Source organism: Scyliorhinus canicula, chromosome 2, assembly GCF_902713615.1.
Source record: "Scyliorhinus canicula chromosome 2, sScyCan1.1, whole genome shotgun sequence".
Taxonomy (NCBI): domain Eukaryota; kingdom Metazoa; phylum Chordata; class Chondrichthyes; order Carcharhiniformes; family Scyliorhinidae; genus Scyliorhinus; species Scyliorhinus canicula.
Window position 1 is genome coordinate 229,191,438 of NC_052147.1, and position 20,602 is coordinate 229,212,039.

At 48.3% G+C, this 20,602-nt stretch overlaps 1 protein-coding gene across 3 annotated transcripts in view; it reads right to left on the reverse strand.

The window, feature by feature from the left end:
* Positions 1–20,602, reverse strand: part of csrnp3 (cysteine-serine-rich nuclear protein 3) — a 349,348-nt gene that overhangs the window by 172,216 nt on the left and 156,530 nt on the right. For 2 of the 3 annotated variants that reach the window (XM_038789722.1, XM_038789723.1), the window contains one exon: positions 2,988–3,062. The exons of the other annotated variant lie outside the window; for it this stretch is intronic. The gene's annotated coding sequence lies outside the window, so the exon portion shown is untranslated. The remainder of the gene's footprint in view (positions 1–2,987; positions 3,063–20,602) is intronic. 3 annotated transcript variants of the gene reach the window in all.

Below are 20,602 nucleotides of genomic sequence, written 5' to 3' on the forward strand. Positions count from 1 at the left end.
ATACAGGGTAGATGTGGCAGGTGTACGGAATAATCTGTGCCCTACCAATGGTTAAGATAAAGGAGATATTAAACCCCGCTATTAATTTGACATGAATATTAGATTGAAATCCTCTTTGCATTCCCCAACCCCACTGTCTCTCTTCTGCATTAGAAAACAGAGATTCCGGTCTGGTTTATCGAAATTTGGGATACTGCCAACTTGCTGATTGAACATGTCAAAGTACTTCTCTGTCTATCGCCTTAGAAACATAGCAAATAGGAGAAGGAGGAGGCCCTTTGAGCTCCTCTGCCATTCATTATGAACATGGCTGATCATCCAACTCAATGGTCTAATCCTGCCTTCCCCCTATATCCTTTGCTTTCCTTTGCCCCAAATTCTATACTGCTTCTTGAAAACATTCAGGGCGGAATTCTCCGCTCCCGGGAAAAATCGGGAGTGCCGTCGTGAACTCGGCCGAGTTTCACGACGGCCTCGGAGGCCGCTCCTCGCCCCCTATTCTCCCCTCCCGGCGGGACTAGGAGCAGCGCTCTGTAACTCTCGGCCGCGGGTGCGCCGCGCCGAGAATGACGCGGCCGGCGCGCCTAATGGCGTCAGCCGTGCATGCGCAGGTTAGCCGGCTCCAACCCGCGCATGTGCGGCTGACGTCACGACGCTGACAGCTCGAACCCGTGCATGCGCGGTGGCGATCTTTCCCCTCAGCCGCCCCACAAGACGTGGGGGCTTGATCTTGCGGGGCGGCGGAGGGGAAATAGTGCGTCCGATTGAGACGCCGGCCCGACTATCAGTGGGCACCGATTGTGGGCCTGTCCCCTCCCGAGCACAGTCGTGGTGCTCGTTCCCCACCAGGCCCGCTACAAGCCCCAAATGGGCATCTCCACACCCGTTTCACGACGGCAGCGACCAGGTGTGTTTGCCGCCGTCGTGAAACGGTCGCGAACGCCGGGGGGGGGGGGGGTGGATCTCGGGGGCGCGAAATTTGTCGGGGGGCCCTCCCGCGATTCTCCCACGTGGCATGGGGAGCGGAGAATCGCACCCACAATGTTTTGGTCTCAATTACCTCCTGTGGTAACGAATTCCAAAGGCTCACCACTCTGGGTGACGAGGTTTCTCCTCATCTCTGTCCTAAACCTACCCCGTATTCTCAGACTGTGACCCCTGGTTTTGGACACATCCACCATTGGGAACATCTTCCCTGCATTTACCCTCTCTAGTCCTGTTAGAATTTTTAAAGTTTCTATGAGAGCCCCCCTCATTCTTCTGAACTCCAGCAAATGCAACCCAAACCGACTCGATACTCTCCTCATATGTCAGTCCCGCCATCCCAGGAATCAGTCTGGTAAAGCTTCCATGCACTTTCTCTGGAGCAAGAACATCCTTCCTCAGATAAGCCAAAGATGTGCGGGTTAGGTGGATTGGCCATGCTAAATTGCCCGTAGTGTCCTAAAAGGTAAGGTTAAGGGGGGGTTGTAGGGTTACGTGTATAGGGTGGATACGTGGGTTTGAGTAGGGTGATCATTGCTCGGCACAACATCGAGGGCCGAAGGGCCTGTTCTGTGCTGTTCTATAAGGAGACCAAAACCGCACACAATATTTCAGGTGTGCCCTCACCAAGGTCCTGTACAATTGCAGAAATACATCCCTGCTCTTATACTCGAATCCTCTCGCAATGAAGGCCAGCATTATATTTTCCATCTTTACAGCCTGCTTCACCTACATGCTTACCTTCAATGACTGGTGTATGAGGACACCCAGGTTTTGTTGCACATTCCCCTCTCCTAATTTATGGCCATTCAAATAATAGTCTGCCTTCCTTTTTTGGCTACCAATGTGGATAACTCGCATTTATCCAAATTATACTGCATCTGCCATTCATTTGTTTCTCACTCAAATTACACTGAAGGATCTCTGCATCCTCCTCACAGCTCACCCTCCTATCCAACTCTGTGCAATCTGCAAATTTGGAGATTTGACATTTTGTTCCCTCATCTAAATCATTAATATATATTGTAAATAGCCAAGGTCCCAGCACTGATCCCTGTGTTACCCCACTGAAAGTGCCCCACTAGTCACTGCCTGTCAATTTGAAATAGGCCCGTTAATTCCGTTTCTTTGTTTCCTGTCTGACAACCAGTTTTCTACTCATCTCAAAATACTGCCCTAAAACCATGCACTTTAATTTTACACACCAATCTCGGATGGGACTTGTCAAGCACCTTCTGAAAGTCCAAATCACTACTAGTTACATCCTCGAAGAACTCCAACAGATTTGTCAAGCGTGATTTTCCCTTCATAAATCCATGCTGACTCTGTCTGATCCTGCCATTGTTTTCCAAGTAATCTGCTATAAAATCTCTGATGATGAATTCTAGAATTTTTCCCACTATTGATGTCAGACTTACTAGTCCATAATTCCCGGTTTTCTCACTGCCTCCCTTTTCAAATAGTGGAGTTACATTAGCTACCTCCAATCTGCAGGAACTGTTCCAGAGTCTATAGAATCCTGGAAGATGACCACCAATGCATCCACTATTTCTAGAGCCACTTCCTTAAGTACTGTAGGATGTAAATGATCAGGCCCTGGGGATCAGCCTTTAACCCATTAATTTCTCAAACACCATTTCTCTACTAATATTGATCACCTTCAGTTCCTCCCTCTCACTAAATCTTGCGTTCCCCAACATTTCTGGTATCTTATTTGTGTCCTCATTTGTGAAGACAGAATCAAATGATGTGTTTAGTTGCTCAGCCACTTCTCTTCCCCAATTATAAATTATAAATTCCCCTGTTTCTCACTCTAAAGGAGACATTTGTCTTCACCAATCTTGTTCTCTTCACATACCTTGCGTTGTGCCTTTACTTATATCTGGATTTATAAAGAATTTACAGTGGTTTCAAACGAAAGCACAAGTTTTAAATCTAGAAAGCACAATTAGCAGCAGTAAGAGGTTCATTTGGTTTGAAGTGTTTTCTGGAATTGAGCTGACCTGAATGCCCGTTGTTCTTGTGAGCAAAAGTAATTCCATGTCATCTCACACACAAACTGATGTGAACTGAAAAACCTGCAACAGGAAAACAACCCATCAGTATAATCCAAATTTGATCCCTAACGTAATAAGTTAAAATGTTTCAGCATTTTTCAATCAGATGCAAGTCAAATTAACTTGTGCTAGCTTGTAATTTTCAATTTAACCGGAATAGCTGTTAATGCTGTTGGGTGCTGTCATGGCTGCAGGCATCAGAGAGAATCTCACCTTCCATGCTGCTCTCTGTGCCTGCTCTAAGCTGCTTTGCAGATTCAAAAAATGAGCATTATTCATCCCTGCTTTGATGCAAACCAAATAAAGCAACCAATAATTTCCACAGTAGCCGCAAGAAAGGGTCAGGCGAAGAATTGTAATAACATCTAACTATGTGCCTTTCATCTTTGGAACATAGTATAAATATCAATTGCTGTATCTGTTGCATAGAGCATATTTATACAGGATACTATCACTTTTGTGACACTTCAGTTCATTGCAAAATATATCTGAGAAGGATCCAGCCGGTTTAAAAAGAACACAAAGGGAGGGAGAGAGTGACAAACCCAACGAGTTAAAAAGCATGAAGGGAGAAAGAATGGATTATCAATGATTCAGAAATAGCATGCAAGGAAAAAGAGACTCAGCAAATTTAAAAAGCGTGAAAGGAAGGAGAGGAGGAGGGAAAGGGGGAGAGAATGAGAGAGAGAATAAATGAATGGAGTAGAATCCCTACAGTACAGAAGGAGGCCATTTGGCCCATCAAGATTGCACCGACCCTTTGAAAGAGCACTCTACCCTTATCCACTCACCCGTCCAATCCCCATAACCCCACCTAACCTGCACATCCCTGGATACTAAGGGGATGTAAATCATGGAGTGTCACAGGGATGAGTGCTGGGGCCTCAACTATTTACAATCTATACCAATGACTTGGTTGAAAATATATGATAGCTAAATTTGCACAAGACACCAAGATAGGTAGGAATGGAGCATAAGAAAAGGGAAATCTTTCTAAAACTATACAAGGCACTAGTTAGACTGTACCTGGAATACTGTGAACAGGTTTGGGCACCTTATCTAAGGAAAGATATACTGGCATTGAAGGCAGTCCAAATAATGTTCACTAGCTTGATCCTGGATATGGGAGGATTTTCCTAAGAGGACAGGATAAGTAGGTTGGTCCCATAATCACAGAGTTTAGAAGAATGAGAGGTTACCTTATTGAGACATAAGATTTTCAGGGGGCTTGACAGGGTAGATACGGAGAGGTTGTTTCCCCTTTTGTGAGATTCTAGGATCAGAGGGAATAATCCCAGGGTAAGGGGTAGCCTATTTGAGATAGAAATGAGGAGGAATTTCTTCTCTCAGAAGGTAGTGATTCTGTAGATTTTTTTTACCGTCGAGGGCTGTAGAGGTTGCATCGTTAAGCATGTTCAAAGCTGAGCTAGACAGATTTTTAATCAGTAGTTAAATCAAGGATTATGGGGATAAGGCGGGACGGTAGAGTTGAGGATTATCATGTCAGATCATTCATGGCGGAGCAGATTCGATGGGCCGAATGGCCTGCTTCTGCTGCTATGTCTTATGGTCTTCTGATCTTGTAAAGTTGAGGGAATTTGGATGGATACAAAGAGGATGTTTTCTTTGTGGGGGAGATAAGAATGAGGAGACATAGTTTAATATGGAGATGAGGAGAAATTTTAGAGGGTCATGAGTTTGTGGAATTCTCTGCCCCAAAAAGCAGCAGAGGTTGGGTCACTATACTTATTCAAGACTGAGTTAGCCAATTTTTTGATAGACAAGGGAGTTAAGGGTATTGGGGCACAGACAGCGAAATGGAGTTTAGACCCCAGTATGTCTGTGTGGAGTTTTCACATTCTCTCCGTGTCTGCGTGGGTTTCCTCTGAGAAACCCGGTTACCTCCCACAGTCCAAAGGCGTTCAGGTTAGGTGGATTGGCCATGCTAAATTGCCCCTGCTTCGTGTCCAACGGCTAAGTGGGGTTACTGGGATAGGGTGGAGACGTGGGCCTAAATAGGATGCTCTTTCGAGGTCTGGTGCAGACTCGATGGGCACTATAGGGATTCCATGGATTCTATTCTACAGATCAGTTATGATGATATTGAATGGCACAGCAGCCCAATAGTGCCAAATGGCCGACTCCTACAGCTCTGTCCGACACTCCCATGTTCTCATAATACTGGTAGGGCTTCATCAACAGTCAAAAACACCCTTGGTCATTTCTTGCTGCAGAAGCTTTGGTAATGACATTGAGATAGAATTAAACATGAGCTGTGTTGTCATTTTTGTTTTTAAATAGGATTACTTTAAGTATCTCCTGGCAAAAAAATGAAGAAAGGACACTTTCGGGTGCTCCGGTTTCCTCCCACAGTCCAAAGATGTGCCGGTTCGGTGGATTGGCCATGCTAAATTTTCCCTTAGCGTCCAAAAGGTTAGGTGGGGTTATGGAGATATGAGTTATGGGGATATAGGAATATGGTGTTATGGGGAGGGTGCCCTTTTTTTCAGGGTCTCCTTCTGTACTGTAGGGATTCTTTGGATTCTATGTCCCAAACATAACAATAGAAAGGTAATAAAATGTGATTGCATCCTAAAACCCAACTGTTAAGAATTAACCATTGTCCCTTCAGGAAATGAAACAAATTTGCCACAATCCACAAAGGATTATGGTTTCCTCTCCATTAGAGAGAAACAATTGGTTATATATAGCTTGAGGGCTCCACTCTGCAGTTGTGGGGCAAGATAAGGAGGTAGGCTTCCATGAACTATTACAGCTGGTGCAGGGATTGAACCCCTGTCTTAGGTGTAATTCTGCCAACTAGCTTGCCCTTCGAAACTGGAACTAAAACAGGTTAAATGAACAGTACCTTATGCAACCTATCCTGTGCATTAGAATGTAAACCACAAATGTATCAATGGTTGAGATATTTTTCTAGGTAAAAACAATTTAATTCTAAATTTGAAATAATTTTCTTATTTGAACAGTTAATTGTTAAATATGTGCCAGCTTTCCAATTTTAATTTGTTTTCTGTTTGTAATTTTTAACATCTTGAAACAAAAATTGTTTTTAGCACCCATCTCACAAAGTTCCAAAACAGTTTACAGCCACTAAGTGTCATCACGGTTGTTATGTAGGAAATATGCCAATACCAAAGGTCCCAGAAAGAGTAATGAGATAAGGGGTCAATTAATTTGTTTGTGGCAGTGTTGATTGAGCATGGTAGCATGGTGGTTAGCATAAATGCTTCACAGCTCCAGGGTCCCAGGTTTGATTCCCGGCTGGGTCACTGTCTGTGCAGAGTCTGCACGTCCTCCCCGTGTGTGCGTGGGTTTCCTCCGGGTGCTCCGGTTTCCTCCCACAGTCCAAAGATGTGCGGGTTAGGTGGATTGGCCATGCTAAAATTGCCCGTAGTGTCCTAAAAAGTAAGGTTAAGGGGGGGGGGGTTGTTGGGTTACAGGTATAGGGTGGATACGTGGGTTTGAGTAGGGTGATCATTGCTCGGCACAACATTGAGGGCCGAAGGGCCTGTTCTGTGCTGTACAGTTCTAAGTTCTAAGTTCTAAGAGAGGTAAATATTGACCAGGAGAAATAAAATGTTTCTAAAATGAAATACTTCATTGTTTCTTTCTGATAATCGACATGAATATGAAAAGTAAATCAACTTTAGTGGAACAATGTTTCAATTTAAATAAGAAAAATTAATAACTTTTCATTATAGAATCCATTAAGTGCAGAATGAGGCCATTCAGCCCATCATGTCTGCACCAACCCTCTGAAAGAGCCCCCTAGCTAGATTCACTCCCCTTTGCTATCCCCTTTACCCTACCTAACCTGCATATCTTTGGACAGTGGGAGGAAATCAGAGAATCTGGAGGAAACCCACGCAGGCACGAGGAGAATGTGCAAACTCCACACATCCAATCATCCAAGGACAGAATCAAACCCATGTGAGGCAGCAGCGATAATCACTGCACCACCGTGCCGCCTCCAAGCTCCTTCAAAATGGTTGAGAGGGAAGGGTCAGGCAAATCTATCTGGAAATACATATTATACACAGTGCATAATATTTCATGGAGAAAATATTCCCTAGAAATATTTGATTAATGGATTTAATAAACAATGGTTTGCTGTTTCTGGATGTTAAACATTAGTGTGGAATTTGACTGGTTGGCAGCACTGACATTATTTCAAAATACAGCAAAATGTCCCTACATAACAATCATTAATTTATATTGGGACATTGATGCTCCAATAACGATGGTGGAATAAATTTGTCCACATTGCTGCGAGACAGACTATATTCCCAACGAAATATCTTTGAAGAATCTGTGCAGAATCAAATTTAACACAGAGCAGTGTGAAGTGATAGATTTTGGAAGGAAGTACAAAGAGGCAACATAAAATAAAGGATACAATTCTAAAAGAGTTGCAAGAGTAGAGTCCTGTGGTTGTATGTGCACACATTGTTATAGTGGACAGGACAAGTTGAGAAAGGGGAAGGTGGGACTTCCGGTAGCGGCCATGTCTGAATAGGTCACGCACACAGCAGCTCCCGCCGAGATCAGACATTTGGGCTCTTAAACGGAGCTGTAGCGGCACTTCGACGGGAGCTGGGGGGGGGCAACCCCCCCCCCCCCCCCCCCCCCCCCCCCCCGTCCAGGCTGATCATATGGAACATGAGGGGTTCAGGAGGGCCCGCGGGTTCTCACACTTAAAGGGACTGATGGCGGACGTGGCCGTGCTACAGGAGATGCATTTAAAACTCGCTGACCAAATGAGGTTGAGGAAGTGATGGGTGGGCCAGGTGTTCCATTCGGGGCTAGACTCAAAGACCAGGGTGGTGGCAATTCTGGTTAGCAAACGGGTGGTATTCGAAGCAGGGAGTATTGTGGCAGTCAAGGGGGGCAGGTACATTATGATGCGTGGCAAGAGACGCTGGAGAGGTTCCCCTCACTGCTGCATCGAGGGGACCTGGAGTGGGGCCGTCAAGAGAGCGATTGCGGGGAAGCGTGCGGAACGGGTCCGTGAAGACAAAATGGCAGCCGGCGCGGACCAAGCAGCGTGGGCCCAGTGGTCGAGAGAGCAGCAGGAGTTCCTAAGGAGCTGCTTCGCAGAGCTGAAGACGGAGATGCTGGCCCCTATGAAGGCCTCTATGGAAAGGATGGTGGAGACTCAGAAGGTGCAGGAGAAGGCGATCAAAGAGGTGGAGAGAAAGGTATCTGACAACGAGGATGAGATCCTGGGCCTGGCGGTCAGAGTGGAGGTGCTTGAGGCCCTGCACAAGAGATGGCAGGAGAGACTGGATGACCTCAAATATAGGTCTAGGAGACAAAACCTGTGAATTCTGGGCCTTCCTGAAGGTGCAGAGGGAGCGGTCACGAGCGCATTTGTGACTACAATGCTGTTGACGTTGATGGGCGCGGGGGCCTTCCCGCGGCCCTTGGAATTGGACGGGGTGTACAGAGTCCTCGCAAGGAAGCCGAGGGCGAACGAACCACCGAGGGCGATGGTGATAAGGTTCCACCGCTTCACATACAGGGAGAAAGAAGGAGTGGAACAGTAAGTGGGAGAACTGCGAGATTCGTATATACCAGGACCTGGGCCCTGAATTGGCTAAGAGGCGTGCGGGATTCAACCGGGCTAAGGCGGTCCTCCCGGGCTAAGGCGGTCCTCCCGGGCTAAGGCGGTCCTCCCGGGCTAAGGCGGGTCCTCCCGGGCTAAGGCGGTCCTCCACAACAAAGGGATGAAGTTTGGGCTGCTGCATCCAGCGAGGCTTTGGGTAACGTACCAGGACAGGCACCACTACTTCAATACGCCGGACGAGGCGTAGACATTTATTAAGCGTGAAAAGCTGGACTCGAACTAATGGACAGCTGCACGTGGGTGAAATGCCCTGGTGGGGATGTGTAACCAGGTGTTGGCCCAATGTAAGATTGGTAGTAGAATTTAAGTTGTTCGCTTTTCCTTTTTTTGGGTTTTTCTTTTTTCTGGGGTAAGCCCGGGATGTGTTTCTTGTTTCACGGGAAGAATTTGGATGGCTCTCACTCTCTGACCCTGTGGGGGAGGGGAGGTTGGGGCCCAAAGGAGTAAACAATAGTGAGATTGGGGATAGAGGCGGAAGCGGCCGGGGTCAGCATGGGTCAGTTAACTTACGGAAGCATAATGGGGGGAAAAATCAGTGCTAAGCGGGTGCTTGGCATGGTCGATTGGGGGGGGGGGGGGGGGGGCGCGGGGGTGAGGTGCTGCTTTGCTGACTGAAGGGGAGCCAACTTTTGGGTACAGATGGAGAGTCGGGTTGGGGGGCCTCCGGCGGGAGAGCTGGAGAGGGCGGGGGGGGGGGGGGGGGGCGCAGGCGCGTGGCTTGCCGAAAAAGGGAGATTGCTATTCAGCGGGGGGGGGGGGGGGGGGGGGGGGGGGGGGGACGACGACACACCACACACCCCCCCCCCCCCGTCCAGGCTGATCACATGTAACATGAGGGGTCTGAATGGGCCAGTCAGGAGGGCCCGCGGGTTCTTGCACTTAAAGGGATTGATGGCGGACGTGGCCGTGCTACAGGAGATGCATTTAAAACTTGCTGACCAAACGAGGTTGAGGAAGGGATGGGTGGGCCAGGTGTTCCATTCGGGGCTAGACTCAAAGACCAGGGTGGTGGCAATTCTGGTTAGCAAACGGATGGTATTCGAAGCAGGGAGTATTGTGGCGGTCAAGGGGGGCAGGTACATTATGATGACTGCAACACAGTCCTGGATCCGGCATTGGACCGGCCTAAGTCCAGATCGGGAAAGAGACCGGGGGTGGTCAAGGCCCTGAGGGAGTTCATGGATCAGATGGGGGGGTGTGGACCCATGGAGATTCGTGCGGCCGAGGGCGAAGGAGTTCTCTTTTTTCTCCCACGTTCACAAAGTGTACCCTTGGATTGACTTTTTTGTGTTGAGCAGGGCGTTAATCCCAAGGGTGGAGGGAGTCGATTATTCAGCCATTGCGGTCTCAGACCATGCGCCGCACTGGGTGGACTTGCAACTGGGGGCGGAAAGAGGGCAGCGCCCTCTCTGGAGACTTGATGTAGGACTGCTAGCAGATGAAGAGGTGTGCGGGCGGATAAGGAGAAGCATCCAAAACTATGTGACAACAAACGATACAGGGGAGGTAACAGCAACAATGGTCTGGGAGGCTTTGAAGGCAGTTATTGGAGGGGAGTTAATTTCTTTTAGGTCCCATAGACAGAAGAGGGAGAGGGCGGAGAGGTAGAGGCTGGTGGGAGAGATACTCAGAGTAGACAGGAAGTACGCAGAGACACCCGAGGAGGGGCTGCTAAAGGAGCGCCGGAGACTGCAGGCGGAGTTTGATCTGCTGACCACTGGGAAGGCAGAGGCACAGCTGAGGAAGGTGAAAGGGGCAGGCTACGAGTATGGGGAGAAAGCAAGTAGGATGCTGGCACACCAACTTCACAGGAGAGAAACGGCCAGGGAGATCGGGGGAGTGAGGGATAAGGCAGGTCCCAGAGAAGATCAACAAAGTCTTCAAGGAGTTTTACTGTTAACTGTACGAGTCAGAGCCCCTGGTGAGAGGGGAAGGGATGAAGCAATTTATGGACCAATTGAGGTTCCCAAGGGTGGACGAAGACCTGGTGGAGGGACTGGGGCCCACGATTGAGTTGGAGGAGACAGTTAAGGGCCTAGAGAGTATGCAGTCGGGCAAGGCCCCGGGTCCGGACGGCTTCCCTGTAGAATTCTACAAGAAATTCTTAGAGCTGCTGTGCCCACTCCGGCTAAGAACCTTTAACGAGGCTAAGGAGAGAGGAACCGCCCCCCCCCCCCCGACGATGTTGCAGCCTACTATCTCGCTCATCCTGAAGAGGGTGAAAGATCCGCTTCAATGTGGGTCCCACAGGCCGATATCGCTCCGGAACGTGGATGCCAAACGGCTGGCTAACATTTTGGCTACTAGAATAGAGGACTGTGTCCTGGGAGTGATTGATGAGGATCAGACGGGTTTCGTCAAGGGCAGGCAATTGAACGCGAATGTGAGGAGGCTCCTAAACATTATCATGATGCCCTCAGAAGGAGGGGATGCACAAGTAGTGGCTGCAATGGATGCAGAGAAAGCCTTTGACCGGGTGGAATGGGAGTACCTGTGGGAAGCGTTAGGTAGGTTTGGATTTGGTGAGGGATTCATAGGGTGGGTCAAGCTACTGTATCAGACCCTCGTAGCAAGTGTATCCACAAACCGGCTGAGGTCGGAGTATTTTAGGCTGCACCGAGGAACGAGTCAGGGGTGCCCCCTATCCCCGCTACTAGTTGCTCTGGCAATTGAGCCATTGGCCATAGTGCTGAGGACTTCAAGGAACGGAGGGGGGGGGGGGGGCACCGGGTTTCGCTTGACGCAGACGACCTGCTATTGTATATTTTGGACCCGCTAGAGGGGATGGGGGAGGTCATGCGGATCCTAAGAGACTTTGGGAGCTTCTCGGGGTACAAGTTGAACGTGGGGAAAAGTGAGCTGTTTGTAATCCATACTAGGGGTCAGGAGGAGAGACTGGGAGAGCTCCCGCTCAAGATGGTGGAGAGGAGCTTTCATTACCTAGGTATACAGGTGGCCAGGGACTGGGATGCCCTACACAGGCTCAATCTGTCTTGGCTTGTAAAGCAGATTGAGGAAGACTTTAAAAGGTGGGACATGCTCCCGCTTTCCCTGGCGGGAAGGGTGCAGACTGTGAAAATGACGGTCCTCCCCAGATTTCTGTTCGTTTTCCAGTGCCTTCCCATCTTCACCCCCAAATCTTTCTTCAAGCGGGTGAACAGGATTATCACAGGATTTGTGTGGACCAACAAGATCCAGCAAGTTAAAAGACTGTTTTTGGAGCGCAGTCGAGGGGTGGGGTGGGGGGTGGGGGGTTGGCGCTTCCAAACTTCTGTAGCTGCTACTGGGCGGCTAATGTAGCCATAATTACGAAATGGGTAATGGAGGTGGGGTCGGTGTGGGGGCAGCTGGAGGCGGTGTCATGCAAAGGCACCAGCCTAGGGGCACTAGCAACAGCACCGCTGCCGTTCTCGCCGGCACAATACACCACAAGCCCGGTGGTGACGGCGGCACTGAGGGTCTGGGGTCAGTGGAGAAGGCACAGGAAGGAGGAAAGGGCCTCAGTTTGGACCCCAATACGGAATAATCATAGATTTGTTCCGGGCAAGATAGATGGGGGGTTTCAAAGCTGGCACAGGGCAGGCATCAAAAGGATGGGAGACCTGTTCATAGATGGGACTTTCCCTAGCTTGAAGGCGCTGGATGTGAAATTCAGCCTGCCCCCAGGAAACGTCTTCAGATACCTCCAAGTCCGCGACTTTCTCAAAAAACAGGTGGGGACATTTCCGTTTCTACCCCCTCGTAGGATTCAGGACAGGGTGGTGCCTGGCATCTGGGGATGAGAGGGGAAGGTGTCGGACATCTACCAAAAACTGCAGGAGGCAGAGGAAGCCCCAGTGGAGGAACTGAAGGGCAAGCATGAGGAGGAGCTGGGTGGGGAGCTGGATGAGGGCCTGTTTGGCTGATGTCCTAGACAGGGTAAATTCCTCCTCATCATGTGCCAGGCTCAGCTTAATTCAGTTTAAGGTGGTACATCGGGCACATATGATGACGGTGAGAATGAGCAAGTTCTTTGGAGTGGAGGACAGCTGTGCGAGATGTTCAGGGAGTCCAGCGAAACATGTTTTCTGGGCATGCCCGGCGCTTAAAGAATTCTGGCAGGGCTTTGCAAGGGCTATGTCCAGGATTTTGGGTACGTGGGTGAAGCAGAGTCCAGGAATAGCGATCTTTGGGGTGTCAGAGGATCCGGGAGTGGAGGAAGCGAAAGAGGGCGAGGTTTTGGCCTTTGCCTCCGTGGTAGCCCAGAGACGGATCTTGTTAATGTGGAGAGACTCGAAAGCCCGGGTGTGGAGACCTTGAGAGGGTCCTTGCTGGGGTTCTCCCGGCAGTGGCAACCATTCCTTGACTTTCTAGAGAGCGTTAAAATGTCAGCTGCAGCCGCAAACACTCTCACTATCCAAATTTTTCTTCTTCCGTAAAGGGATATTGCTCCCCAAGTAGCATAGTTAATATTTTCATAGAATCATAGAATGGTTATAGCACAGAAGGAGGCCATTTGACATTTGTGTCTGTTCTGTTTCTCTGCAAACAGCAGCTCAGCTAGTCTCACTCAGCCACCCTTTCCTTAGAATCCTGCAAATTATTTCTCTTCAGATAACTCTCCAATTTTCTTTTAAAAACCATCATTGAAACTGCCTCCACCATAACCTCAGGCAGTGTTTTTCAGATCTTATCCACTCACTGTGTAAACAAGCTTTTCCTCATGCCAACTTTGGTCTTTTTGTCATTTGCCTTAAATCGGTGTGCTCTTGTTCCTGACTGTTCCGTTAATGGGTATAGTTTCTCCCCACTGACTTAGTCCAGATCCCTCATGATTGTCAGCACTCTTATTAAATCTCCTCTCAAGGACAACAGCGCCAGTTTCTCCAATCTATCCATGTAACTAAAGTTCCTCCTTCCTGGAACCATTCTTCAAAATCGTTTCTGTGCCCCCTCTATATCCTTACTAAAGTGTGGTATCCAGAATTGGTCATGCTGCTCGAGTTGAGGGTGAATCAATTTTATAAAGATTCACCATAACTTCCTTGTTGTTATACTTTATGGACGGGATTGTCCGACCACCCTGCTGCGTGTTTATCGGCGTGGGAAGTGGCCCGCCAGCGGTCTAGCCGCTGTCAATGGGATTTCCCCATGACGGCACCCCTCACTGTCGGGAACCCCATGCGCTGGAGTGGGACTGGAATTTCCCACCAGCAAGAACTGCCGCTAAATCCCGCCCTATGTCTCAATCTATAAATTCCAGGACCTGATATGCCTTTCCCTTTCTCAACTCGTACTGTCCACTATAACAATTTGTGCACATATAAACACAGGACTCTACTCTTGCACCTCTTTTAGAATTGCATCCTTTATTTTATGTTGCCTCTTTGTCCTTCCTTCCAAAATCTATCACTTCACACTGCTCTGTATTAAATTTGATCTGCCACATATCCACCCATTCCATCAACCTTCTACACAGTTCACAGCTTTTCCAAGGTAGTTGTCTTCCACAAATTTTGAAACTGTTCCCTGCACACCCAAGTCTAAGTCATTGCGTGGATCGCCAAAAGCAGTAGTCTGAATACCAATCCCTGGGGACCACCACTGTAGACCTTCCTCCAGTCCACAGAATAGCTGTACAGCATGACTCTGGTTCCAGTCACACAGCTAACCCTGTATCCATGCTGCTGGTTCCAGTCACACAGCTAACCTCGTATCCATGCTGCTGGTTCCAGTCACACAGCTAACCTCGTATCCATGCTGCTGGTTCCAGTCACACAGCTAACTTCGTATCCATGCTGCTGGTTCCAGTCACACAGCTCAAGCATTGGCAAGCCTGGGGGTGGACCCGCGGGCGGGTCGGAGCGGAGTCGGTGTCGGGAGGGTCGCGGTGCTCCTGATCGCGCAAAGCTGCGCGCAACAGCCACAGCAGCCAGCTATTAATAACGGCGGCTGCAAGCGGCCTTCAAAATGGCCACGAACATTTTTTTTAAAAATGCGGCCGCACTGCGCACTGTGCCAGATCATCGGCGTGCATGCGCAAAACTATGCGCATGCGGCCACTTTTTTTTTAAAAAACGGTCGCAGCTTTTTAGTTTACAAGTTCGGGGCGGGGGGGGGGTTATTCATTTATTTAATTAATTTTAGTTTTATTTTTGTTAACATGTTCGAGGGAGGGTTTAATGTGATAAAATTGTACAGGAAAAAAATGCAGAACTTTGGACAGATGGAGACTCCATACTTTCCGACACCGGAAGGCTTCACCTTCATCCAACAGGTTTCATTGGAGGAGCGTGTACGAGGGCCAAAGTGACCCAAAACCATTTCCTCCATTTTTGTCAGCAGCAAACAAGATAAGAGAAAATGGTGGGTTGCGCAGGTCAGCCAGGCGTAAGCCATGAAGGTCGGCTGGCGTGGGCCGCAAAGATCGGACGGCATGGGTCGCAAAGGTCGGCTGGCGTGGGTCGCAAAGGTCGGCTGGCGTGGGTCGCAAAGGTCGGCTGGCGTGGGTCGCAAAGGTCGGCTGGCGTGGGTCGCAAAGGTCGGCCGGCGTGGGTCGCAAAGGTCGGCCGGCGTGGGTCGCAAAGGTCGGCCGGCATGGGTCGCAAAGATTGGCCGCCGTGGGTCGCGAAGGTCGGCCGGGTTGGGTCCTGACGGTTGGCCACAGCTAACCCTGTATCCATACTGCTGGTTCCAGTCACCCAGCTAACCTCGTGTCCATGCTGCTGGTTCCAGTCACACAGCTAACCCTGTATCCATGCTGCTGGTTCCAGTCACCCAGCTAACCCTGTATCCATACTGCTGGTTCCAGTCACCCAGCTAACCCTGTATCCATGCTGCTGGTTCCAGTCACACAGCTAACCTCGTATCCATACTGCTGGTTCCAGTCACACAGCTAACCTCGTATCCATACTGCTGGTCCCAGTCACCCAGCTAACTCTGTATCCATACTGCTGGTTCCAGTCACACAGCTAACCTCGTATCCATACTGCTGGTCCCAGTCACCCAGCTAACTCTGTATCCATACTGCTGGTTCCAGTCACACAGCTAACCTCGTATCCATACTGCTGGTCCCAGTCACCCAGCTAACTCTGTATCCATACTGCTGGTTCCAGTCACCCAGCTAACTTTGTATCCATGCTGCTGGTTCCAGTCACCCAGCTAACCCTGTATCCATGCTGCTGGTTCCAGTCACTGAGCTAATCCTGTATCCATGCTGCTGGTCCCAGTCACACAGCTAACCCTGTATCCATACTGCTGGTCCCAGTCACACAGCTAACCCTGTATCCATACTGCTGGTTCCAGTCACACAGCTAACCCTGTATCCATGCTGCTGGTTCCAGTCACACAGCTAACCCTGTATCCATACTGCTGGTTCCAGTCACACAGCTAACCTCGTGTCCATGCTGCTGGTTCCAGTCACCCAGCTAACCCTGTATCCATGCTGCTGGTTCCAGTCACACAGCTAACCTCGTATCCATGCTGCTGGTTCCAGTCACCCAGCTAACCTCGTATCCATACTGCTGGTTCCAGTCACACAGCTAACCTCATATCCATACTGCTGGTTCCAGTCACGGAGCTAATCCTGTATCCATGCTGCTGGTTCCAGTCACACAGCTAACCCTGTATCCATGCTGCTGGTTCCAGTCACCCAGCTAACCTCGTGTCCATGCTGCTGGTTCCAGTCACCCAGCTAACTTTGTATCCATGCTGCTGGTTCCAGTCACCCAGCTAACCTCGTATCCATACTGCTGGTTCCAGTCACACAGCTAACCTCGTATCCATACTGCTGGTTCCAGTCACACAGCTAACCCTGTATCCATACTGCTGGTTCCAGTCACACAGCTAACCCTGTATCCATGCTGCTGGTTCCAGTCACACAGCTAACCCTGTATCCATACTGCTGGTTCCAGTCACTGAGCTAATCCTGTATCCATGCTGCTGGTTCCAGTCACTGAGCTAATCCTGTATCCATGCTGCTGGTCCCAGTCACCCAGCTAACCTTGTATCCATACTGCTGGTTCCAGTCACCCAGCTAACCCTGTATCCATGCTGCTGGTTCCAGTCACACAGCTAACCCTGTATCCATGCTGCTGGTTCCAGTCACCCAGCTAACCTCGTATCCATACTGCTGGTTCCAGTCACGGAGCTAATCCTGTATCCATGCTGCTGGTTCCAGTCACACAGCTAACCCTGTATCCATGCTGCTGGTTCCAGTCACCCAGCTAACCTCGTGTCCATGCTGCTGGTTCCAGTCACACAGCTAACCCTGTATCCATACTGCTGGTTCCAGTCACACAGCTAACCTCGTATCCAGACTGCTGGTTCCAGTCACACAGCTAACCCTGTATCCATACTGCTGGTTCCAGTCACGCAGCTAACCTCGTATCCATGCTGCTGGTTCCAGTCACACAGCTAACCCTGTATCCAGACTGCTGGTTCCAGTCACACAGCTAACCCTGTATCCATACTGCTGGTCCAGTCACTGAGCTAATCCTGTATCCGTGCCACCAGTTTGACCCTTTGAATCCATAGGCTTTGACTTGGCTAACAAGCCTCATATGTGGCACTTTTACAAACACCTTTTGGAAGTCCAGTTACACTACATCAACTACAATACCCTCATCAATTTTCTTTATAATTCATCAAAAAACTCAATCAAATTAGTTAACACCATTTGCCTTCACAAAATCACGCTGGCATTCCTTTATTAAACCACATTTGTCCCAGATTATCATTTCTAAAAGTTTTCCCACCATTGAAGTTAAACTGATTGGCCTGCATTTGCTGGACTTTTGCTTACAATCCTTTTTGAGGAAAGATGTATTATTTGCAATTCTCCAGTCCTCAGGCACCATCAGTGTGTCTAAAAAGGATTGGAAGATTATTGTCAGTGCTTCCATAACATCCAACCTTAATTTCCTCAATATCATAAAATGGCTACTGTGCAAATGGAGGCCATTTGGCCCATCGTGTCTGCACCCCTGCTCTCTAAACAAGCATCATGACTTAGTGCCATTCCCCTGCTTTTTACCTGTACCCCTGTAGTTTATTTCTACTCAAATAATTATCTAATGCCCTCTTGAATGCCACATCCACCAAACATCCAGGCAGTGCATTCGAGGCCCGAACCTTTCGCTGTGTGAAAACGTTTGTTTCACTTCACATTTACTTCTGCTGCAAATCACTTTAAATCTGTGCCCTGTTGTTCTTGATCCTTTTACAAGTGGGAACTATTTCTCCCCATCTACTCTGTCCAGCCCCCTCATGATTTTGGACATCTTTATCAAATCTCCTCATAGCCTTATCTCCAAGAAGAGGTCCCAACCTCTCCAATCTATTCTCATAACTGAAATTTCTCATCACTGGAACCATTCTTGTAAACCTAGGACCAAAAGAGAAAATGTTGGAAAATCTCAGCAGGTCTGGAAGCATCTGTCAGGAGAGACATGGGCTAACTTTGAGTCCAGATGACCCTTTGTCAAAGCTAAAAGGCTTAGAAAGTGGGGGATATTTATACCGTCGGATGAGGGAATGAAAGGTGAGTCATGGCCACAAAAACCACCAGAGAGAATAAAAGGTGTGAAAGGCCAAACAGTAGAGAAACTGAAATCAGCGAGTAAGCTGTGACAGATGTCGATGTGGAGGGAGGGACATGGGTGGGAGAGAGGTAAAATGAGAAAAAGGGGGGGAGGAAATATATATATAAAGAAAGACAAAAAGAAATTAAATGTAAAAGACAGTTAAAATTAAATGGAATTAAAACAAAGGGGTCAAGGTAGGGTAGAGTTAATCATCTGAAGTTGTTGAATTCAATGTTGAGACCGGAAGGCTGTAGGGTGCCTAACCAGAATATGAGATGTTGTTCCTCCAGTTTGCGTTGAACTTCACCCTACAGCATAAATATCTCCCAGTTTCTATGCCTTTTAACTTTTACAAAGGGCCATCTGGACTTGAAACATGAGCTCTTTTCTCTCCTTACAGATGCTGCCAGACCTCCTGAGATTTTCCAGCATTTTCTCTTTTGATTTCAGATTCCAGCATCCGCAGCAATTTGCTTTTATCCCTTGTAAACTGGGCCCTTGGATGTATCTCATCGGGTCCTGATGACTTATCAAATTTAAGTACGGCCAGCCTTTCTAGTACCTCAACTTTATCAATATTTAGCCCATCCAGTGTCTCAACTCTTTCCCTGCAATTTTTGTAGCAACTTCTTCCTTGGTAAAGGCAGATGGAAAGTACTAATTTAGCCATGCTCTTTACTTCCAGGTGTAAATACCCTCAGTTGTTATTAACTGTTGCCACCCATCTTATGCTACAATTTTACTAATACATTTATAGAAAACTTTTGGATTTCCTGTTATGTTAGCTGTCAGTCTTTCCGTGCTTTCCTTTCTTTCCACTTCCTCTTTGGACTTTCTATATTCAGCCTGGTTCTCGCATGTATTATTAACCCGATGCCCATCACTCAATCCCTTTACCTGCTTCATCTTACTTATTGTCATCCAGGGAGCTCTGGCTTTCTCCCTTGTCGCAATGTACCTCGAATGGTCTCCTCTTTAAAGTCAGTCCTTTGTTCCATTACAGCTTTTCCTGCCAACGTTTGATTCTAAACTACCTGGGCCAGATCCTTTGTAACCCCACTGAAATTGGCCCTACTCCAATTTACTCTGGATTGCTCCCTACCCCTTTCCACAGCGAACATGCATCTTGTGATACTATGGCCACTGTGCCCTGAATTTTCCCCTATCACCACTTGATCCACTGACCCATCTCATTCCCCAGAATGAGATCCAGCAATGCTTCCTTTGTCATTCGGCTGAAAATATACTGATCTAGACAACTCTCTTGAACACACTTCAGAAACTCTTTCCCCCTTTCTGCCCCCTACTCCATTGGAATCCCAGTCTTAATTAAAGAGCCCATGGCATTACTTTGTAATTTCCTTGCCGATTTCTTCCTCCATATTGTTCCCAACAGTTGTTGACCTATAGAATAGGCCCAGCAATATTGTGGTAACAAACCAAATAGTTTCTGTCCTCAGCTTCTCTAGGACATCACCTTTCTCCGGCACTGTATTTTTTTCCTTTATCAATGCTGTTACCCCCACCTTTCTCCAGAACTGTATTATTCTCCTTTATCAATGCTGTTACCATTTTTCTTCCCATATCGTGATTGTCCAGACAGTACTGGTCCCACCTCAGGGATGGTCACAATGTCCCAAGAATCTTTAATCTTCTTTTCTGCACTATCTCTCAAGCCACACATTTATCTTTTCTATGTTCTAATTTCTATACTGAATGGTGTGTGGCACTGAGAGTAATCCGGAGATTACTACCATTGACGTTCTCTGGGAAATTGCTTTAGCAACCTGCTTGCTATCTCTATGATTGTACAAAGTTTTCAAAATACATATTCTGAATACAAGGCTACTTCACTCAAAGCACCAATTAATTTAACGGTTTTTAGCACCAAATTCCCAATTTTCTGTATTAAACACACTGCTTCATTTTCAGGATTGTTCATTAGGCTGCTCAATGCCAGGTATGACAAACTCAGTCATACGTGGTACAAGCCCGACACATTTGTATCCAGCTTTCACATTTTAAGTCCTCCAACAGGCATTGAACACTGATTTACATATGTAAGAAACCTTGGGCGAAATTCTCCGACCCTGCTCGCCTGGGGGCGCCTAAAATCCCGCCCCCGCCGTGGCAGAGATTCTCCGCCACCCGGGAAGTGGCGGGGGCAGGAATCTCGCCACTCCGATCGGAGAGGCCCCTGCGGCGATTCACCGGCCCGGCTGGGCCGAAGTCCCGCCGCTGGGAGGCCTCTCCCGCCGCCGAGGTTTAAACCACAGTAAGAAGTCTTACAACACCAGGTTAAAGTCCAACAGGTTTGTTTCAAACACGAGCTTTCAGAGCGCAGCTCCTTC